Source organism: Sciurus vulgaris (assembly GCF_902686455.1).
Source record: "Sciurus vulgaris genome assembly, chromosome: 8".
NCBI lineage: Eukaryota > Metazoa > Chordata > Mammalia > Rodentia > Sciuridae > Sciurus > Sciurus vulgaris.
In genome coordinates, this window is record NC_136468.1 from 42,351,960 (window position 1) to 42,372,890 (window position 20,931).

The following is a 20,931-nucleotide window of genomic DNA, read 5'->3' on the forward strand; positions in this document are numbered from 1 at the left end:
GGATATAATCTGATTACAGAAGTCATCTAACATAGTTTAGAACACACTTTGCTTTCTTCATTATTTCTTCCTGTGGGAAAATGTCACACTGTGATTGTCTTTAAATGAAATAGATTTTTCACTTTCTTAACTCTATTACACATTTAAAAGACAATGAACACTTCACAAAATTCATCACTGAAATCTACAGGTTGATAGTCTATTCTGCTTACCTTCAAGATGCTTTCCAATTGCTGGTGACTAGAGTCTGCAGAATTTTCCAGGAAGGGGAATACATTTATATTCTGTTTAGAAGGGTGGTGTGTGGGATGGGATATGGGAAGGTGGGTGGGACTCATCTTTTGGTGATATATTCAAAGTAAAAGAGTAAATTAGACAAAATATTTCCCAATGAAAAGTATTGTACTTATATATGACAGGGTTTTGATCCTGGTTCTAATTCCAAACATTAACTTACAAAGTGATTGGAAAGTAAATATAATAGAGTGAGGTTAAATAGGATGCTTGCTTTGAAGACACCACAAATGCCAGCATCTCCAGGGTCTGAGAGGTAAGGCTTCTAGCATGGGCCTTGTAGTTGAGGTCAGGATGTTTGAATGCCACTATAATCAAAGGTAGAGTATGGAGGCAACCATGATTGTGAGATTAAAATGTTATTTGATTTTTCTTGACTAGATTTTTGTTCCCTGAGACACCTGTGTAATTCTGACCATAAGGGTGTGGGTTAACATTAATTAGGAGCCCAGAAGATGTATATTGGTCTCTGTTCCTAGGAAGATCTGGGCCTGGGCAGAGCACAGCCTCATCATCACACCATGAAGCAGCTGGAAACAATGGCATTAAAGCATTTTCTCTTTCTTCTTATTTGTGGAGTGGGATTGACTTATTTTGGATATAAGTGTAAAATTTTGTTTAGGTGATTATTTAATTTATCCAATGATAGTACCACTTGTATTTGTTTATTTATTTATTTATTTATTTTTGGATACTGGGGATTGAACTCAGGGACACTCAACCACTGAGTCACATCCCCAACCCTATTTTGTATTTTTTTTAGAGACAGGTTCTCACTGAGTTGCTTAGCATCTTGCTTTTGCGGAGGCTGGCTTTGAACTTGCCATCCTCCTGTGTCAGTCTCCTCAGCTTCTGGGATTACAGGTGTGTGTCACTGCACCCAGCTACCACTTGTATTTATATATTATTAACAGTTGCATAATTTGTTTTATTATAAACTGATATATATTTATTGCTTAAAATTTGAAAACTATAGAAAGGAATTTTAAAAAATCTGTAATTCTACATTGTGAAAATATATTTGATATATTTTGTGATATTCTTTATTGTGTTTCTTCTTACTGTTATAAATATTTAGTATGCGCTAGTTATTTTATGGCTAAAATTGTTACTTGGGCTTATCACAGATATTTTACAACCCATGTATAACTGCATTATGCAGAGTACTCACACCAGATCTTACTTTATGTATTCTCATCTTCAAGATCTAAAGATAATGAAAGGGGATTTTAAATGCAACAACTATGCATAGATAGTCTTACATTTACCATGAATGACAACCCAGGTTGATCAATAGCAAGATTTAGGTATAAGATCTCAAATTGGTGATCACTAACAAATAATTAAGTAATATCTAATTCCCTGACTAAGCAAGGAAAGGAAGATCTCAAATGCCTCCTACTAAAGTTTCACTAAAGCATATAAAGAGGAATGAGGGGAGGAATAACTAGTCAAAAGAAAATGCAGTGAGGTATCTAGAATGTTATGTGACCCCCCCCCCCCCAACACACACAACTTGAATCAGACTTTGAGAGAAGCAGAGGGAAAAAAAAAATGTTTTTAACCAAATAGCTCTCATTTTAGTTAAAAGTCTGCCTATAACATTTGCTTCAAAGGACTGTCATTGCCTTTTTATATTTGAAAATATTAAACTAATTTCTTAGAATTATACTGCAAGCTTTCATGTGAAGCAAATCCTGACTTTCAATCTTAGTATTAAAATACATTTTAAAGTATGTTATCTTTTCATATTTCTTGCATTAAAATATTTGGTCACTTGTGGATGGACTTCAGTGTTGGTGTCAGATTTTCTTGAATTTTGATTTGACATAACAAGTTCACTTTGTTCAGTGAAAGTTCCCAGCAGAGGTCATAGTTTACATAGGCTGGACACACTTACAAAACTGGAAAATTTTAGGTATGTTAATTATTTATGTTAATTGTAAAACAACAGCAATAACAAACAACAACAACAACAAAACTCCCTAAAGAGTTAATTATTCATAGTAACAGCACAGGATTAGTTGGCCTTATTTTGTTTGTTTATTTTTGTGGTGCTCAGGATCTAACCCAGGGCTTCACTCATGCTTGGCAAGTGCTCTGCCACTGAGCTACATCCCCAGTCCTATTAATTAGCTTTTAACAGTGAGAATAAGAACATTACCACCTGTGGAAAAGGTGAGATTTGACTTTTGTGTTCTCTAAAATTAGAAAAAAACTAACCTTAGTCTCGTGGTTGAGAGAAAGAATTATTTTTTTCTTTCTGTTGTAAATGGCATGCTCATTCTGAGCTCATTCTTCACCCAGTCATGTATGGATCCCTCTTTTCCTGCCCCTCTTTCTCCTGGTGGGAAATGTGAGGCTTAGGTGATGTTGAGGTCGTTTCATTGGCATAAGCATTTATTTTTTCTCTATAGTAAGAAAGAAAATAAAGAACAACAATCTTCACCCTTCCTCTTAGATGGGGGGAATAACTCCCCTTTCTCCCTGAGGTAGTCTCAGGTGAAATGGAGTGAGCCAGAGGTTTCTGGACTGGAAGGTGTTGCCTGGCAGGAAATGACCTGTTGCACCCAGCAGTGCCTGGTGGCATGGGCTCTTGCTGTGTCAACCTCAGCAGCCATTCCCAGGCAAGCTTTCAGCAGTTGACCTTCCGGTAGTGACCCTGATGGAAAACCTTCCTGCCTGCAGTGGCCTCAGCCTCTCTTGGCTGGGAGATACTCAGCTTCCTGCTGTGGCTTTCAGTGGATGGAGAACATCTGAGGCTTCCTGGCCTCTCATCTGTGAGACAACTGAGGATAATGGGTGTGATTCTTCTTGCATGCTCCTTACCTCTCTCCATGGTGCCCACTTGCTAAGTCTACTTAACCATCCACCACCTCCCCTGCACTACAGGATGCGTGCTACTTCAGACTTTGAAACATCCTGTTTCAATGAAGGGACAGTGAAGGAATCTAGGGTAGTGTTGTGATAGCTCAAAACATCTAAAGCTTTCCAGGGAACTTGCTCTGTTTGTTACTACATCTCTCACCTCCCTGTTGCTCTGTCCTTACACGGAGGTGATGTCTTATTCTAGTTTGTGATTCCTTGAGCTGTTCTTCATTCTTAAATTCTACATTGATATCCAGTGAAATGCTGCCATCCTTGCTTGCTCTTGTCTTTCTTGGAGGGTGATCCTTTCTCTGATCCACAGAACACAGGAAGGATTCCTGTAAGTGTTTGCATTCAAGTCTTCCCTCTAGGTCCTGATCCTGCTTCTTCTGAAGGGAGAGAAAGGGAGGGGTCTCACATGGAGTTCCAGGTAGCATTTTACTGACAGTATTTTGGAGGCTTCATTTTGTTACAGTGCATCAAATTTGCTTCATGGTTTTACTCTCAGACCTCCTGGGTGGTTTCTCTATAAAGAGAGGGCATCTTATCCTAAAGATAATTTTTTTTTTCTGTTTTCTAGATAGGAAATATCCGGAAGCTTTGTCTTGTAGATAACCCTTGAGGAAACTTAGATTTTCTTACACCATGGCCTCTGAAGTCTCAGCAATAAGGCAACTTCCTCTGAGCTGTTCTTGCAGAATACGGAAGAGGATGATACCATTGAGAGGAACTGATGTCTGTCTCTTCTTTGCAGCCTATTATCTCATTTAACCTGTTCAACAATACTTAATATATGGGAAAACTGAGTGCTAGAGAGTTTCTAAACTCTGATAAATGTGAATTTGAAAAATTCCTTTCATTTTTCTTTATATATCTCTCTTTAGAGATATTCTGGGTCAAAATGCAAATTAAATTCCCTGAGAAAAGTTCCCCAAGGTAAATATGCAAATGTACCCTAATTATGGCCATGCATTACATATGAATATGCCCTTCCTTGTAACATAATTTGTTTCTGTTATTAGATCTTTCCATGTATTAAATATTTATTGTTGCTTTGATAAGTTAACATGCTACCAGATATTGACCCTTTCTTTTACAATTTTTTTTTTTCTAAACTTAACATTGTAAAACCTGCATAATCTGAGCACTGTAGCTATATTTGATTGAAAAGACATTTGGGGTCTATGCTAACTATTAGTGTTGAAAATATTCATGGGGTGATATTAGAGACACTAATAAATGAATAAAATGGAAGATGAAAAATTCTATCTCTAGAAATTTTAAAATAACAATTGTCATGACAGTGGAGTTGTGACATCTAAAGATAATGGGTTTACGTATTTTAAGGATATTTTTGGAGGTCAAGCAAAGTGAAGATCCATGCCATACACCAGCAAAAAATATAATTTCATTCTTCTTTAGGGCCTGAGTAGAACTCCATTGTACATATATGCCACCTTTTCTTTACCCTTTAATGTGTTGATGGAACCTAGGCTGTTCCATAATTTGATATAAACATTGGAATGCATGCTGCATTACAGGATGCTGATTTCATTTCGTTTGGATAAATATAAGGAGTGGAAGAGTTGGGTCATATGGTGGTTCTATTTCTAGTCCTTTGTGGAATCTCCATACTGATTTCCATAGTGGTTATAAGTGAAATAAGCCAGACTTCATCAGGGTTCCAATGCTTTCTCTCACATATGAAATCGAGAGAGAAAAAATAGAATTATAGGACAAAAAGTGAGAGGAGCTCATGGACATAGAAGGGAGGTCAGTAGAGAAGAGGTAGAAGATAAAGGGGGAAAGAAGGAAGGAAAGGAAGGGGGAACACAGGGAATAAAATTAACCAAATTACACTGTAAGAATGTATGAATATATCACAATAAATTCAACTTTTATGTATAATATAATGTCTCAATAAAAATGTAAATAAATAGAATGAAGTTCAGAAGGGTAGAGCAAAGGGAATAGGGGAGGGAAGAAGGGAAGGAAAAAGGGAAGTACTGGGAATTAATTAGGGCCACCCATGTATATACATATATGGATATGTCACAATGAACCCCACTATTATATACAATTATAATGTACTAATTAAAACAAAAAAAAAATCCATGCCAGAAAGTCATATTTTAGAGAAAAATCATGAAAATATGTAAACTTTATTAACAATCAGTAGAAAGATCTGGAATTCCTTTCTTTTTTTTTTTTAAATAGGATAGAGAGTTACGTTTCAACTCTTATCTCCTACTCTTTATCTGTGACTTTGGAAAATTTATTTATTGATTTCTCATCTTTCTTATTTTATAAAATGGGGCTTATAATTAATAATGTAAATATATATGTCACAAGTTAAGGCGATTTTTGTCCTGTATTAGAATCCACTGGAGTTTATTTCATAGCTCAGTTTCATTTAAGTTTGAAGAGAGGTTTAAAAGTAAAAGATACTTGTGTTTATTCAGCCAAATTCTGTGTCACAAGAAACTTCCACAATGTCTACTTCTTAGATTATTTTTGCACATGTGATAAAAGGAACAAGGATTGTATATTTATAAATTAAGATAGTGAAGGCATGGATAACGTTTGACTATAAAGTGTATGCTTAAGAAATGCCTGCTTAAAAATCATGTTATCTTAAAAATAACAGACTTCCTTTGATAGTTCAGGTTTCTGCCAGTTCTTCAAGATTTGGTTAAAAATCTATTTCTTTAACAAAACAAAACGAAACACCTTAAATGTTGCTGAGGAATTGTCACGATGTCACAGAGTTGTAGATCGCATCAGCGATAGGTGCATTGGTATTGCTGCTTGAATGTAGTCTTTTTGTCACTTTTCCCTAGAGCTGAGATAGGTCTTTGTGACTCGCTTAAATAGGATGAAGTAGAAGTGAGGCTACTTGATTTCCAAGGCTAGGTCACAATTTAAGACAGTGTCTGCCTGGCTTTCTTCCTCTTGGAACTTCCCCTGACTCCACCATGCTGGAGAGACCCTGTGGGGAGAGCTCATGGAGTTAGAGATGCCTGAGTATCTCAGCTGTGTGAGCCCCGGGTATTTGCATTCCCCCTGAAAACTGGGCCTTTATGTGGTTATAGTACCCTGCCTACAAGTGTCCTCTGCAGACACTGAGTGGAGCAGAGATATCCATGCTAAGTACTAACCAGTTGGCAGCTTTATAAGTAAGTAAATGCGTTGTTTTGGGGTGACTATTTGCATTCATAGACAACAAGAATCCACAGAAACCCAACCAAACTTTTACTTGTGTATTTAGTCTGGAACACTATTGATAAAAGCTTTGTGGCTTCTATTTGTTTCTATTATTTCCATTACTCTTGCATAACCAGTAGATAACAATACCTCCAGGAATTTTTTGTGTGGTATCTATTCTGTATAAACCCTCTGAACTTTGTAGGATATTTGACATGTAGAGTTAGTTAGTGTGGTTCTCTGTATCCTGTTTACCCACTTTATGCAGATCAAACCTCTTATCTTGGTGATTATGTGGATATTTTGATGTATTATTTTATTAGGTAGGGTGATTTGGGCTGCAAGTAACAGCTAATCAACCCAACTGAAAGTGGTTGAACAGTAAGACATACATTATCTCATGTGATAAGAAGATAGTATGACCCTAGACTTGGCCCTGTCAACCTTGACATCTTTTCTAGATTTTAGGCTTTCCTTTTCAATGTCACATAATGGCTCTTGAGTTCCTTATACCACATTAAGACAGGAACACATCATGCTCAAGAAGAATGACTTTCCTCCCATATACCTCTTTTATTTTGGCAAAGGTCTATAACAGATTTCCTATTAGGGGATATTAGTCAAGATCAATCAAAGGATCTTGGGAATGACTTGAGAATCAGGTATCATATCACATGTCCATGATTGTATTAAACATTACAGATTATAGATTAGATGTTATATTAAACATAGACGTGATATACTAAAAGCTAGGAAGTTTATGAAGGGAAGACTAAATTGGGTTGAGTTTAATCTTTTTTGGTGGGACCAGGAAATCACTGATCTTTGTGTTAGAAATAAAAGAAACAATCATTTAATTATGACGAATATACAGTGGAGACAGAATCTGCCAGCTCTGAGGCATTGATATCAACTGATTTCTTAGTTTTAAAATTCTCCTTACAGACTGTGAACAGAACTCAATAGTCTGTCAGGGATTGTAAAAAAAGAAAATTTGGTGAATGATCCACCTGAAATCTGTTTGTTAAGCAATTACAATAAAAATTGCTTGTTGTGACATAAGTATTACTTACTAGTTACATACCTTTCAACACTGGGAAGATTGAGGATTCAGTGATTAAAATTTTATGACAATCAAACCATGAAGTTGACATGCATATTTAATGTTGTATATATTAGTAAATTTTAAGGAATTTGGTCTAGTAGGATTACCAGTCAACTTTGTTTTTCCCATTACAATGTAAAATGAACTTTTTTTTGTTGCTGTTGCTGGCAAAAATAGCCAGGCCCTTTATACATATTATATAAGTTGGAAGCTTACAATAGATTTTTGTGCATTGATTTTTGTATTCTGAAGACTTCCAAACCTCACGTTACTTCTAATAGTTTCATATTTACTGCATTGTTTTCTACAAAGAACATCATGTTACTTTTTCTAATATGAATGCCTTTTATTTTTTTTCTTGCCTTATTGCACTGGTTAGAATGCCTGTACTTTTCAACAGAACAGGGGTGAGTAGATACCCTTGTCTCATCCCTTATTTGGGGAAAAGAATTCAGTCTTTCACTGTTTATTATGATGAGACTTTTGTGTATATTCTTTGTATCAAGTAAGGAGGTTACCTCTATTCCGAGGGTAAGAATTGGTGGGGGATAATTTTTATAGGTTCCTTTTAGTTACACATGAAAATAGGATTCATTTTGACATAATGTTAAAAGCATATGAAGTTTTGACTTGTCTTATATGTAAAATCTTACTAGGTTTATTTACAATGTTGAAATATTATGAGACCATACATTTAATAATAAGTATAATTTATTAAGTATAAAAATTATTTTAGAACTCTAAATGTTTGTATTATTCAGTAATTTAGGTACTTTAAAATTTGAATACATTTATACACACAATTTAAAATATACTTGAAATGGTTTAAATTTGTAAATGGTGCCAAGCATTAATGCAAGGAACTTGAAAATTAATTATTAAAACTTTGCTTGGTTATTAGTAGAATTATAATAAACTCTATAAGCTGAAAACTTAAGGAGAACTGGTTCATTAAACATGTGACTCTAATGAAATACATTTTAATGAAAAAAATTTCCATATTTTTATTGGTATATTACAATTATATGTAATAATGAGATTTGTTGTTACATATTTATACTAAAGTTTAATTTTTAAAAATCAGAGTAAATGTATGCTTTTTCCTGAATACAAAAGTTGACCACAAAGTCACCAAGAAATTCATATTTAACAGCCAAGACTTATTTACATATTCATCCCTAAACCAATAGTTGCAACTATAAAGTATCTACAATGATTAATTTAACCCTATCATTTCACTGTAGGGATCTGGGGAGGGGCCTTCCCTAATCTCTTATCTTAGCTCATGTTAAAAACCAATCCATCCTTCATAAACAGAACTTCATGCCGTGTTTGCCAAAAGATAAAAGCCTTACTTAACAAAGAAATTCTTAATTTTTTATTTCTTGGGATGAACAGTGAAATCTCTTTGTAGAATCTTTAAACTTTTATTCTTCTGGATAAATGTAACCCCTGTGTTAATTCCTGTGTGTTTTAGTGGGTAAATATTTTAACTTCCAGATATATCTTATTCATATCCTTTCAAACAGTTTTTTGAAGTTTGTTTATTTAGATATTAAGGTTTCTTTTCCCCCAACATGCTAAGCCTCTTGAAGTTTTCTCTTCCTTACCTCAGTATCACAGGAATCTTCCTTTCCTGCTGATCACAAAGTAAATTATGAAGGGAGTCTCGGGAATGCGCTGACATGAAAACCAGGGTGGAGCTATGAGGCCTTAAGGAACTGGGGTGTGGGCGTTCTCAGTTCCTGGCTGGTGAACTCATCCCTCTTCTTTTCTGAAATATGTTTCAATTTTTTTAAATTTATATAATTTTTATTTAAAACTTGAAAACAATTTTTTTCTCTTTGGAGTCTGTAATTCTTTCATATGCATTTATACTTAAAAATATTTACTATAATAGTAAAATCATTTGAGATAAAATCCATTCTCCATGATCTTTTTTTTATAGTTATTACAAATGTCTCAGTGTATTTTTATTTATAATTTTCATTACGTTCTCCCTTTTGTGTGTTCACATTTAAATATCTGGTATTTTATGTTTTTCGGTAAATATATTAATATATGTTAGAGTTTGTACCTTTTTTAATTTTTCATTCTTTTTTTTATTGCAAACAAATGGGATACATGTTGTTTCTCTGTTTGTACATGGCATAAAGACATACCATTTGTGTAATCATGAATTTACATAAGGTAATGTTGTTTGATTCATTCTGTTATTTTTTTCCCTTCCTCCCACCCCTCCCACCGCTCTTTTCCCACTATACAGTCATTCCTTCCTCCCTCCATTCTTGCCCCCCTCCCTAACCCTAACTCTAACTCTAACTAACCCTTCCCTCCCCCCATTTTGTGTCATCATCCACTTATTAGCGATATCATTCCTCCTTTGGTTTATTGAGATTGGCTTATCTCACTTAGCATGATATCCTCCAATTTCATCCATTTGCCTGCAAATGCCATAATTTTATCATTCTTCATGGCGGAGTAATATTCCATTGTGCATATATATATATCTCATATATATATATATATATATATATATATCAGAATTTCTTTATCCATTCATCAATTGAAGGACATCTAGGTTGGTTACACAATCTGGCTATTGTGAAATGAGTAGCTATGAACATCGATGTGGCTGTATCTCTGTAGTCTGCTGATTTTAAGTCCTTTGGGTATAGGTGGAGTGGGATAGCTGGGTCAAATGGTGGTTCCATTCCAAATTTTCTAAGGAATCTCCATACTGCTTTCCAGAGTGGCTGCACTAATTTGCAGCCCCACCAGCAATGTATGAGTGTACCTTTCTACCCACGTCCTCGCCAACACCTGATGTTGCTTGTATTCTGGATAATCGCCATTCTAATTGGAGTGAGATGGAATCTTAGTGTGGTTTTGATTTGCATTTCTCTTATTACTAGAGATGTTCTACATTTTTCCATATGTTTATTGATTGCTTGTACATCTTCTTCTGTGAAGTGTCTGTTCATTTCCTTAGCCCATTTGTTGATTGGGTTATTTGTAGTCTTGGTGTAGAGTTTTTTGAGTTCTTTATAGATTCTGGAGATTAGTGCTCTATCTGAAGTACGATTGGCAAAGATTTTCTCCCACTCTGTAGGCTCTCTCTTCACATTGCCGAGAGTTTCCTTTGCTGAGAGAAAGCTTTTTAGTTTGAATCTATCCCAGTTATTGATTCTTGCTTTTATTTCTTGTGCTATGGGAGTCCTGTTGAGGAAGTCTGGTCCTAAGCCGACATGTTGAAGATCTGGACCTACTTTTTCTTCTATAATCTGCAGGGTCTCTGGTCTGATTCCGAGGTCCTTAATCCATTCTGAGTTTAGTTTTGTGCATGGTGGGAGATATGGGTTTAGTTTCATTCTGTTGCATATGGATTTCCAATTCTCCCAGCACCATTTGTTGAAGAGGCTATCTTTTCTCCATTGCATATTTTTGGCCCCTTTGTCTAGTATGAGAAAATTGTATTTATTTGGGTTTGTGTCTGTGTCCTCTATTCTGTACCATTGATCTACCTTTCTATTTTGGTACCACTACCTAGCAGTTTTTGTTACTATTGCTTTGTAGTAGAGTTGAAGATCTGGTATTGTGATACCCCCTGCTTCACACTTTCTGCTAAGGATTGCTTTAGATATTCTGGGTTTCTTATTCTTCCAGATGAATTTCATAATTGCTTGCTCTATTTCTGTAAGGTACATCATTGAGATTTTAATTGGAATTGCATTGAATTTGTATAGCACTTTAGGTAGTATGGCCATTTTGACAATATTAATTCGGCCTCTCCAAGAACATGGGAGATCTTTCCATCTTCTAAGGTTTTCTTTAATTTCTTTCTTTAGTGTTCTGTAGTTCTCATTGTAGAGGTCTTTCACCTCTTTTGTGAGATTGATTCCCAAGTATTTTATTTTTTTCGAGGCTATTGTGAATGGGGTAGTTTTTCTAATTTCTCTTTCTGAAGATTCATCACTTATGTATAAAAATGCATTAGATTTATGTGCATTGATCTTATATCCTGCTACTTTACTAAATTCACTTATGAGTTCTAAAAGTTTTCTGGTGGAATTTCCTGGTTCCTCTAAGTATATAATCATATCATCAGCAAATAGGGATAGTTTGAATTCTTCTTTTCCTATTTGTATTCCTTTAATTTCCTTGGTCTGTCTAATTGCTCTGGATAATTTCGAGGACAATATTGAATAAAAGTGGTGAAAGAGGGCATCCCTGCCTTGTTCCAGTTTTTAGGGGGAATGCTTTCAGTTTTTCACCATTTAGAATGATATTGGCCATGGGCTTAGCATAGATGGCCTTTACAATGTTAAGGAATGTTCCCACTATTCCTATTTTTTCTAGTGTTTTGAGCATGAAGGGATGCTGTATTTTAACAAATGCTTTTTCTGCATCTATTGAAATAATCATGTGATTCTTGACTTTAAGTCTATTGATATGGTGAATGACATTTATTGATTTACTGACGTTGAACCAACCTTTCATCCCTGGGATGAAATCCACTTGTTCATGGTGCGCTATCTTTTTAATATGTTTTTGTATGCGATTTGCTAAAATTTTGTTGAGAATTTTTGCATCGATGTTCATTAAAGATATTGGTCTGAAATTTTCTTTCCCCGATGTGTCTCTGTCTGGTTTAGGGATCAGGGTGATATTGGCTTCATAGAATGAGTTTGGGAGGGTTCCCTGCTCTTCTATTTTATGGAATACTTTGAGAATTATTAGAATGAGCTCTTCTTTAAAGGTTTTGTATTACTTGGCTGAGAACCCATCTGGTCTCGGACTTTTTTTTTGTTGGTAGGCTTTTGATGACTTCTTCTATTTCATTACTTGAAATTAATATATTTGAATTGTGTATGTCCTCCTTGTTCAGTTTAGACAATTCATATGTCTCTAGAAACCTGTTGATGTCTTCGAAATTTTCTATTTTGTTGGAGTATAGATTTTCAAAATAGCTTCTAATTATATTTTGTATTTCACTCATGTCTGTTGTGATATTTCCTTGTTCATTCTGAATTTTAGTGATTTGGTTTTCTCTCGTCTTCTCTTTGTTAGTGTGGCAAAAGGTTTATCAATTTTGTTTATTTTTTCGAAGAACCAACTATTTATTTTGTCAATTTTTTGTATTGTTTCTTTTGTTTCAATTTCGTTGATTTCAGCTCTGAGTTTAACTATTTCCTGTCTTCTACTACTTTTGGTGTTGGTCTGTTCTTCTTTTTCTAGGGCTTTCAGCTGTAGTGTTAGGTTTTTTATTTGTTGAGTTTTACTTCTGTTATTAAATGTGCTCCATGAAATAAATTTCCCTCTAAGTACTGCTTTCATAGTGTCCCAGAGATTTTGATATGATGTTTCTTTGTTCTCATTTACCTCTAAGAATTTTTTAATTTCCTTCCTAATATCTTCTGTTATCCATTCATCATATAATAGCATATTGTTTAATCTCCAGGTGTTGGAGTAGTTTCTGTTTTTTACTCATTCATTTTTTTCTAACTTCAATCCATTATGATCTGATAGAATACAAGGTAGTGTCTCTATCTTCTTGTATTTGCTAACATTAGCTTTGTGGCATAATATATGGTCTATTTTAGAGAAGGATCCATATGCTGCTGAGAAGAAAGTGTATTTGCTCTTGGTCAGATGGTATACTCTATAAATGTCTATTAAGTCTAAATTATTGATTGTGTTTTTGAGATCTATGGTTTCTTTGTTCAAGTTTTGTTTTGACGATCTGTCCAATGGTGAGAGAGGTGTCTTAAAATCACCTAGTATTATTGTGTTATGGTCTATTTGGTTTCTGAAATTGAGAAGGATGTGTTTGACATACATGTATGAAGCACTGTTTGGGGCATAGATGTTTATGATTGTTATATCTTGCTGATTTATGCTTCCCTTAAGCAGTATGAAATGTCCTTCTTTATCCCTTCTGAATAACTTTGGCTTGAAGTCCACATTATCTGAAATGAAGATGGATACTCCAGCTTTTATGCTGAGTCCATGTGCATGGTATGTTTTTCCCCATCCTTTCACCTTTAGTCTATGGGTATCTTTTTCTATGAGGTGAGTCTGTTATAGCAACATATTGTTGGATCTTTCTTTTTAATCCAATCTGCCAGTGTATGTCTTTTGATTGATGAATTCAGGCCATTAACAATCAGGGTTATTATTGAGATATGATTTGTATTCCCAGTCATTTGGTTCATTTTTTAATTTTATTTATTTATTTATTTATTTGACACGACTTGGTTCCTCCTTTATTTGACAATTCCTTTAGGATAATTCCTCCCTTTGCTGATTTGCTTCTTTGTTTTTCATCTCTTCCTCATGGAATATTTTGCTGAGAATGTTCTGTAATGCTGGCTCTCTTTTTGTAAATTCCTTTAGCTTTTGTTTATCATGGAAGGATTTTATTTCGTCGTCAAATCTGAAGGTAAGTTTTGCTGGGTATAAGATTCTTGGCTGGCATTCATTTTCTTTCAGGGCTTGAAAAATGTTGTTCCGGGCCCTTCTAGCTTTTAGGGTCTGGATTGAAAAATCTGCTGATATTCTTATTGGTTTCCCCCTGAATGTAATTGGATTCTTTTCTCTCGTGGCCTTTAAAATTCTGTCTTTATTTTGTATGTTAGGTGTTTTCATAATAATATGCCTTGGTGTGGGTCTGTTCTAATTTTGTGTATTGGGAGTCCTATATAAGCCTCTTGAACTTGATTTTCCATTTCATTCTTCAGATTAGGGAAATTTTCTGATATTATTTCATTGAATAGATTGTTCATTCCTTTGGTTTGTTTCTCTAAGCCTTCCTCAATCCCAATAATTCTTAAATTTGGCCTTTTCATGATATCCCATAGTTCTTGTAGATTCTGTTCATGATTTCTTACCATCTTCTCTGTTTCTTCAACTTTGTTTTCAAGGTTAAATATTTTGTCTTCAATGTCTGAGGTTCTGTCTTCCAGGTGTTCTATCCTATTGGATATGCTTTCTATGGAGTTCTTAATTTGGTTATTGTTTCCTTCATTTCATGGATTTCTGTTTGTTTTTTTTTTCAATATCTCTAACTCTTTATTGAAATGATCTTTTGCTTCCTGTATTTGCTCTTTTAACTGTTGATTGGTGCGATCATTCAATGCCTGCATTTGCTCTTTCATCTCATCATTCAATGCCTGCATTTGCTCTTTCATCTCATCGTTTGCTTCCCTGATCATTTTAATTATGTACATTCTGAACTCCTTTTCTGTTTTCTTCTGCCATGCTGTCATTGGGTTTTATTGATGTAACCTCTAGATTTGTTTGGGGCATTTTCTTCCCCTGTTTTCTCATATTGTTCAGGTATCAGTGGTATCTGCAATATCAGATATTGCACATTTCCTCTATTGACTTACAATGTCCCTGAAAATTTCTAGTATATCCCTTCTTAACCTTTAGTAGGCTGACATCTTGGAGGAGGTTGATAGTGCGGTGCTCTACAAGGAAGCTGCCTCTCTAGGAGTGGTGGCCTTCAGGTGGGGTATAATCCCTGCTAGTGGGCAGAGGTGCCTCCACTTGTTGATCAGTGGTCATCCAAAGGGGAACTAGGCTGTGGACTGAGGCAAGGCCTGTTTGGGCCTGTGTCTCTGGTTTTACCGTCCTTGTGGGAAAACCTCACCCGGCAGGGAAAACTCACCTGGTGGGGAGGTCTCGCTGGTCAGTTCCCTTTCTAGAGGTTCCCGTCAATCTACAGCCACCTGGGCTGGGCTGCCTTCCTCTGCAATGTTCCCAGGGGCCCGAACCTACCTCCTGGGCCTGGGAGCCTCACCCTTCACAGATGTGTCTCCTTAGGCTGCCTTTCCTCAGAGAATCTGCCCACAGTCCTGGAACCTTCACTCTGCCCCTAAGTGTGTCTCTGTGTGGCTCTTCTACCAAGAAGCCTCCTAGGTCCTGGAATCCTGCTCTGCACCTAATCGCCTGGCTATGTGGCCCCTCCTCTGAGCAGCCACCTGGAGTCCCATACAATCGCTCAGAATCCCAGGGACCCGCCGCATGCCTCTTCCTCCGGACAGCCGCCCGGTGTTCCGGAGCCATCACTAGGAGTTCAAGCAACTCACTGCATGCTTCCTCCTCCCACCTACTGCCCATAGCCCTGGGCAGTCACTCCGCGTCCAAGTGACCTGCCCCGTTCCTCCTCCTCCTCCTCCGGGTAGCCCCTTGGGTGTTCAGGAGCGGTCGCTCTGAGTTGCTCTGAGTCCAAGCGACCCACTGCATGCTTCTGTGGTGGCTGCCCGGTGCTCTGTTGCGGCCACTCTGAGACCAAGTGAACCACCACGCTCTTCCTCCGGGCAGCCCCCCGGTATTTAGGAGTGGTCGCTTTGAATCCAAACAACTCACCACTCGCCTCCTCCTCTGAGCAGCTGCCTGGATCTCTGATGCTGTCACTCCCAGTCCAAGCAACCTGCCGCGCTCCTCTTCCTCCTCCTCCAGGCAGGCCCCTGTGTTCAGGAGCGGTCGCTCTGAGTTCAAACAGCTCTCTGCGCAGCTCCTCCTCTGGCTACCGCTTGTAGCTCTGGTGCAAGTTGCTCAGAGTCCAAGTGTCTTGCTGTGCTCCTCCTCCTCCTTCGGGCAGGCCCCAGTGTTCAGGAATGGTTGCTCTGAGTCCAAACAGCTCTCCTTCCAGCTCCTTCTCTGGGCAGCCACCGAGAGCCCCAGTGGTTGCTTCGAGTCCAAGCACTGTGCTGAGCGGCCTCCTCTATGATGCTCTCAGTTGTCCGAGTTCACTGCTCCAGTGGGGGGAGGAATGTCTCGTTGGGCAGCTGTACTTCACAAAGTTCCCTGCGCTCCAGGACTACCGCCCCATCCAGGATGCCTCCCCAATGGGAGAGACTCACCTGGCTGCTTTGAGTTGGTCCCAAGTCTCTCAATATCTCCTCTTTTGAATCCTGAGTCCCTGAGCAACATGAAATGCAGTCACCCTCTAGTCTGCCATCTTGAAAACCCCTGAAATATGTTTCTTATAAACAGCAAATTCTTATTTCTAAATTATTAATCTGCGGCCTATTTGCAACAAGATTGAACCAAACTAGAATTCAGCTGGAAAGGAGGGAACGGGAAAGGAGGTATGGGGAAGATGTTGGTTGATTAGGTGTCCAAACTGTCTGCCATTTATAAACTTTCAAACAGATAAACTTTGAGCCTTTGACATTGTTTATTTGGCTGCAAATATATTAGGTCTTGATGATATCCTTTGGTAATTGTTAATGGTTGAAACAGTTAAATTACTATTTCCCATAACTTTCCTTTGTTCATATATGAATATACAACAGTATAACTACACAGTATGTACAACCACAATAAAGGGAAGTTATACTCTACGTACATACAATATGTCAAAATATACTGTACAGTCAGGTATATCTAAAAAGATCAAATGATAAAAAAACCTAAAAAAATTACTGTTTCCTTAAAGAAGTGCTAGATAGTGCTTAATAATAAACATTTATGTTTTAAGAATGAAGCCCTTTAGATATTTAATTAGTTTTGATAGGGCAACTAGATTAGATAATACATTCTAGGGAAAGAGACATTTAAGTATTTTTTGAATATGATAAATGGGAAGTGCATTAAAAAAGAAAGAGAATGGTAAGATTTTCATTACTTTAATGATGTAATTCAGGCTAAATTAATTTGTTTTCTCTGGATTATCCAACCATTGATCTAATTAATTTTTCTTGAGTGCTTGCATATACAAAGCAGAAAAAGATCATGTTGTAATTTTACAATCTAGGTGGGACACAGAGAGTATGAATTTAAAAGTATAATTACTCTGAAATAGAATGTGATAGTCACATAACTCTCTAGGTACACATTGTACAGAAATTTGGAGGAAGGAAAATACTTTCAGCTGTGAAAAGGGATGGTTTATAGTCAAGTCAAGTAATCAATGTCCTTGATTACTTGGTAAGTGACTACTAGACATATCAATTTGGATGTGAAAACTGTTAGTTAATTGTTAACTCAAATTTTTTGTATAACTGATGACTTCATAGTTTATTAACTTAAAAAATACACATTTAGTTATCATTCATATAGTGCTTTGTATCTAACAAGTGATAATTTCATTTTTTTTGAATGAATGGATTAGGGAATAAGAATGAGGAGGGCATTGTATTTGAATGAATCCTGAAGGATGCTTGAATTAGGAATTTAAAACAATTTATCTGAGTTAGGAATTGTATGAACACAGACATTAAACCAGAAACATGCCAGTCATATCATGGGATGAAGTAAATGAATTAAGTAGAAAGGCAGTTTAAGATGTTGGGAATCATTCTTGTCAGCAATAGGGGACATCTAAAATATTTAGAGTGAGAATTCCTGGTAACATACAGTTGCAAGAAAGTAAAAGGACAAGGCCAGTTCTTGAGATGATTAAGTATATCAAAAAAAGACTATGGAGTATGAATTAAGACTGTGGTAATAGAAATGGGAAACACATCACAGTACAATGTTCAAGAAACTTAAGCCTCAACAAGTTACATCAGAGTTTCTATAGGTGTGAGAGATACATGAAGCTATGATCCTGGTTGGTAGGGAGGGTGTTATTACAGAGAAACAAGGAGAAACATTTATATGGTAGAGGGTACCATCGGTCAGACTTGAATATTTTGTATTAGAGAGAAGTAGACAATAGGCATCTTCTACAAGGCCCCTAAAAATCCCTGCCTTCTGGTATTCACACCTATGCATTAAGTATGGACTGGATTTACTGAATTGTCTCTAAGGAACTGAAGACAACAGAAAAAAATAGAATGTCACTTCTGAGATGATGTTGTGAAAATAATATTGACTTCTATCTTGATTGCTCTCTTTTATGCTTGGAGGACTTGATCTGGGGAAGCTAGCTCCCTGAAAAACTTGTGTATGTGTGGTTAGGGACCAAGATTTCCAACAAATGCACAAGTGTACTCAAAAGCACCCTTTCCCTTCCTCAACTGGGCTTTCAGATGAGATCACAGCCTTCACTGATGTAGCCTTAGCTTGAGTACAGTCTCATTAGAGGCACCAGCTAAACCACAACCAGATTCCTGACACAAACTGTGAGATAATATTTGTTTCTTGTTTTAAGTTTTGCAGCAACATGTTGTATAGTAATTCATAACTGGAACAGTAATTTATTCAAGTTATATTATTAATTTGATTGAGTTTATATGTAGGGTTGAAACTATATGCTCTGGAGGGGAGAGTGAAATCTCTATCATTACATGTGTGCAAATACACACACACACACACACACACACACACACACATATACACACACAACCGAGCCTCAATAATATTGTGTTTAAGAGGGAATGTAAGCAAAACAGCTGTTACAAGGATATTGTCAATAATGCCAAGCAATAATTCAAATGTTCCAAAAAAAAAAAACATTGATAGGGGACTACTTTGGCAACTGAACAAAACAGCAGATTCTCCAATCAGTTCTGCGATCAATTACCAGTTTTATTCAAATCTTAAAAGTTATGGATGTAAATATCATCTCCATGACAAACCTTCATAAGTCATGTTAGATTCCTACTTCTACTAAATTATATGTGATATAAAACTAATAAAAGAGAAAGAATCATAGATTAATTGAGATCCTGAAGATCATGGAGTGCCATAAGAGACAATCTAATGTGTATTTTGTAAAAATAGGTCATTTAACCCATTCATGAGGGATTGGTTATTTTGTGAGGTATTTTATATTTTCTTCTCACTGGTCATAGTGTATGCTCAGACCTGAAAACACTCTGTAGTCAGTTTTTGATAGGTATTTAGCCGTGGTACATGAAAGCTCAGTGGAAATGTATGAACTTGAATCAGGGCTGTCTATCCCATAGCTCCAGAGACAATGACTGTTGTAGAAGTGTAAACAACGCCTTTTAATGACAGCTCATTATTGATGTCAAATTCTTTTCCTAATTTAACATAATATATTAATAATTTCTCCTTAGGGCTTCAGAAAACTGGAGTGCTAGTCTTAGGCTTAAATCTATTAGTTCTATTACTTTTCATTTTATAGCTCTCATATATTTTATGTAAATATCCCTCTTTTGGTTGATGTGTGTCCTTCTTTCAGATGTCTATGAACTCTACACAGGATTTAATTAACATTAAACTGAAAGGATTACACCTTTCATTTCATGCTGATATTCTCAAATAACAAACACAACTGGGTGATTTTGTGTGCAGAATTTTTTTAATTGTTTAGTCATCTACCATTATCTTTTAAAAACCGGTATTATCTGTTAAAGATTTATACTGAGAAATTAACAAAATATAAAACTCAAATAAACTGAGCTAAGTGAAAATCTTAGTTGGCCATGTTAAACTATAAATGGAGAATTATTCCCATGTAGAAGTAATGAATAAAATCCTGTGTATTAACAATATAAATCCACCACAAGTAGAAACTGACAATCATCAGTTTTGTAATAGATAAAAAGATGCATCTGCTGGATCATGACTGGGTAGGCAATAGGTATTATGGCTGGGAATCTTGTGTTAGATTTCATTATGAGGCTGCTTAGGAATTTGGTATGAGAGACTTATCATTAGAAAACAATACTCAAACATCATAGCTGCCAATTGGCAAAATATTTTGGAAACTTCCAATCATGACAGATCTTTTGATAGCAAAATTTTTAGGTTTAACATATTTATTTTAAGAACTTTGTGAATTCAGTGAAAACTTTTGATTTTTTTAGACAAATAAATCAATGCCTAATTTTCTTTATTAAATGTCTTTTCACTTAGGGTGGAAAAAGAGAAACACCCAATATCCCAGTATACACCTTAATTTAGTAGACAGATGTTGGGAGAAATCCTAGTTCTTAGCTCACAACAGTTTATGTCTCAAGTGTGTAAACTTGCAGAGAGGAGCATTCCATTCTGACCACCTAAGAATGTAAACAAGTGCCCCAAATTGACCCAGTGTTACCAAGGAAACCTGTATAGGAGCCTGGTGGTCTGATTCCCGTGGCACATTGTGATTGGGCAAAATGTTTATAAAATGTATGGTTTTTCCTGCAATAAACGAGTTTGCAGGCTGCTTGCCACAGCCTGCTCCTACCCAACTCCCAGGGTCTAGGTCCTGAATCCGTAGCTCTTACCTGTGCCTGACCTAGCCTGGCACACCCTGCAGACAGTTGTTATGATTCTTGATCTATTTACTTTATGATTCTATAATCTTTGGCACTAGGAACAGGAAAGACATTTTCCTTTCTTGTGTGACTCAAAGTCCTCTGTAGACAATGGTAAAACATATAGAGATATTTAATAAACAAATAGTGACATAAACAGATGCATAATATAAGAGCTAGTCTTCTTTGTACTTGTCCAGAGTTATTTGAAGAGAAGTAACTATGTGGTAGATCTTGAAAGCAGGGAGATAGAGTCTTTAGGTGGCTAATAAATTCTAAGTGTTAGAGTTTAAC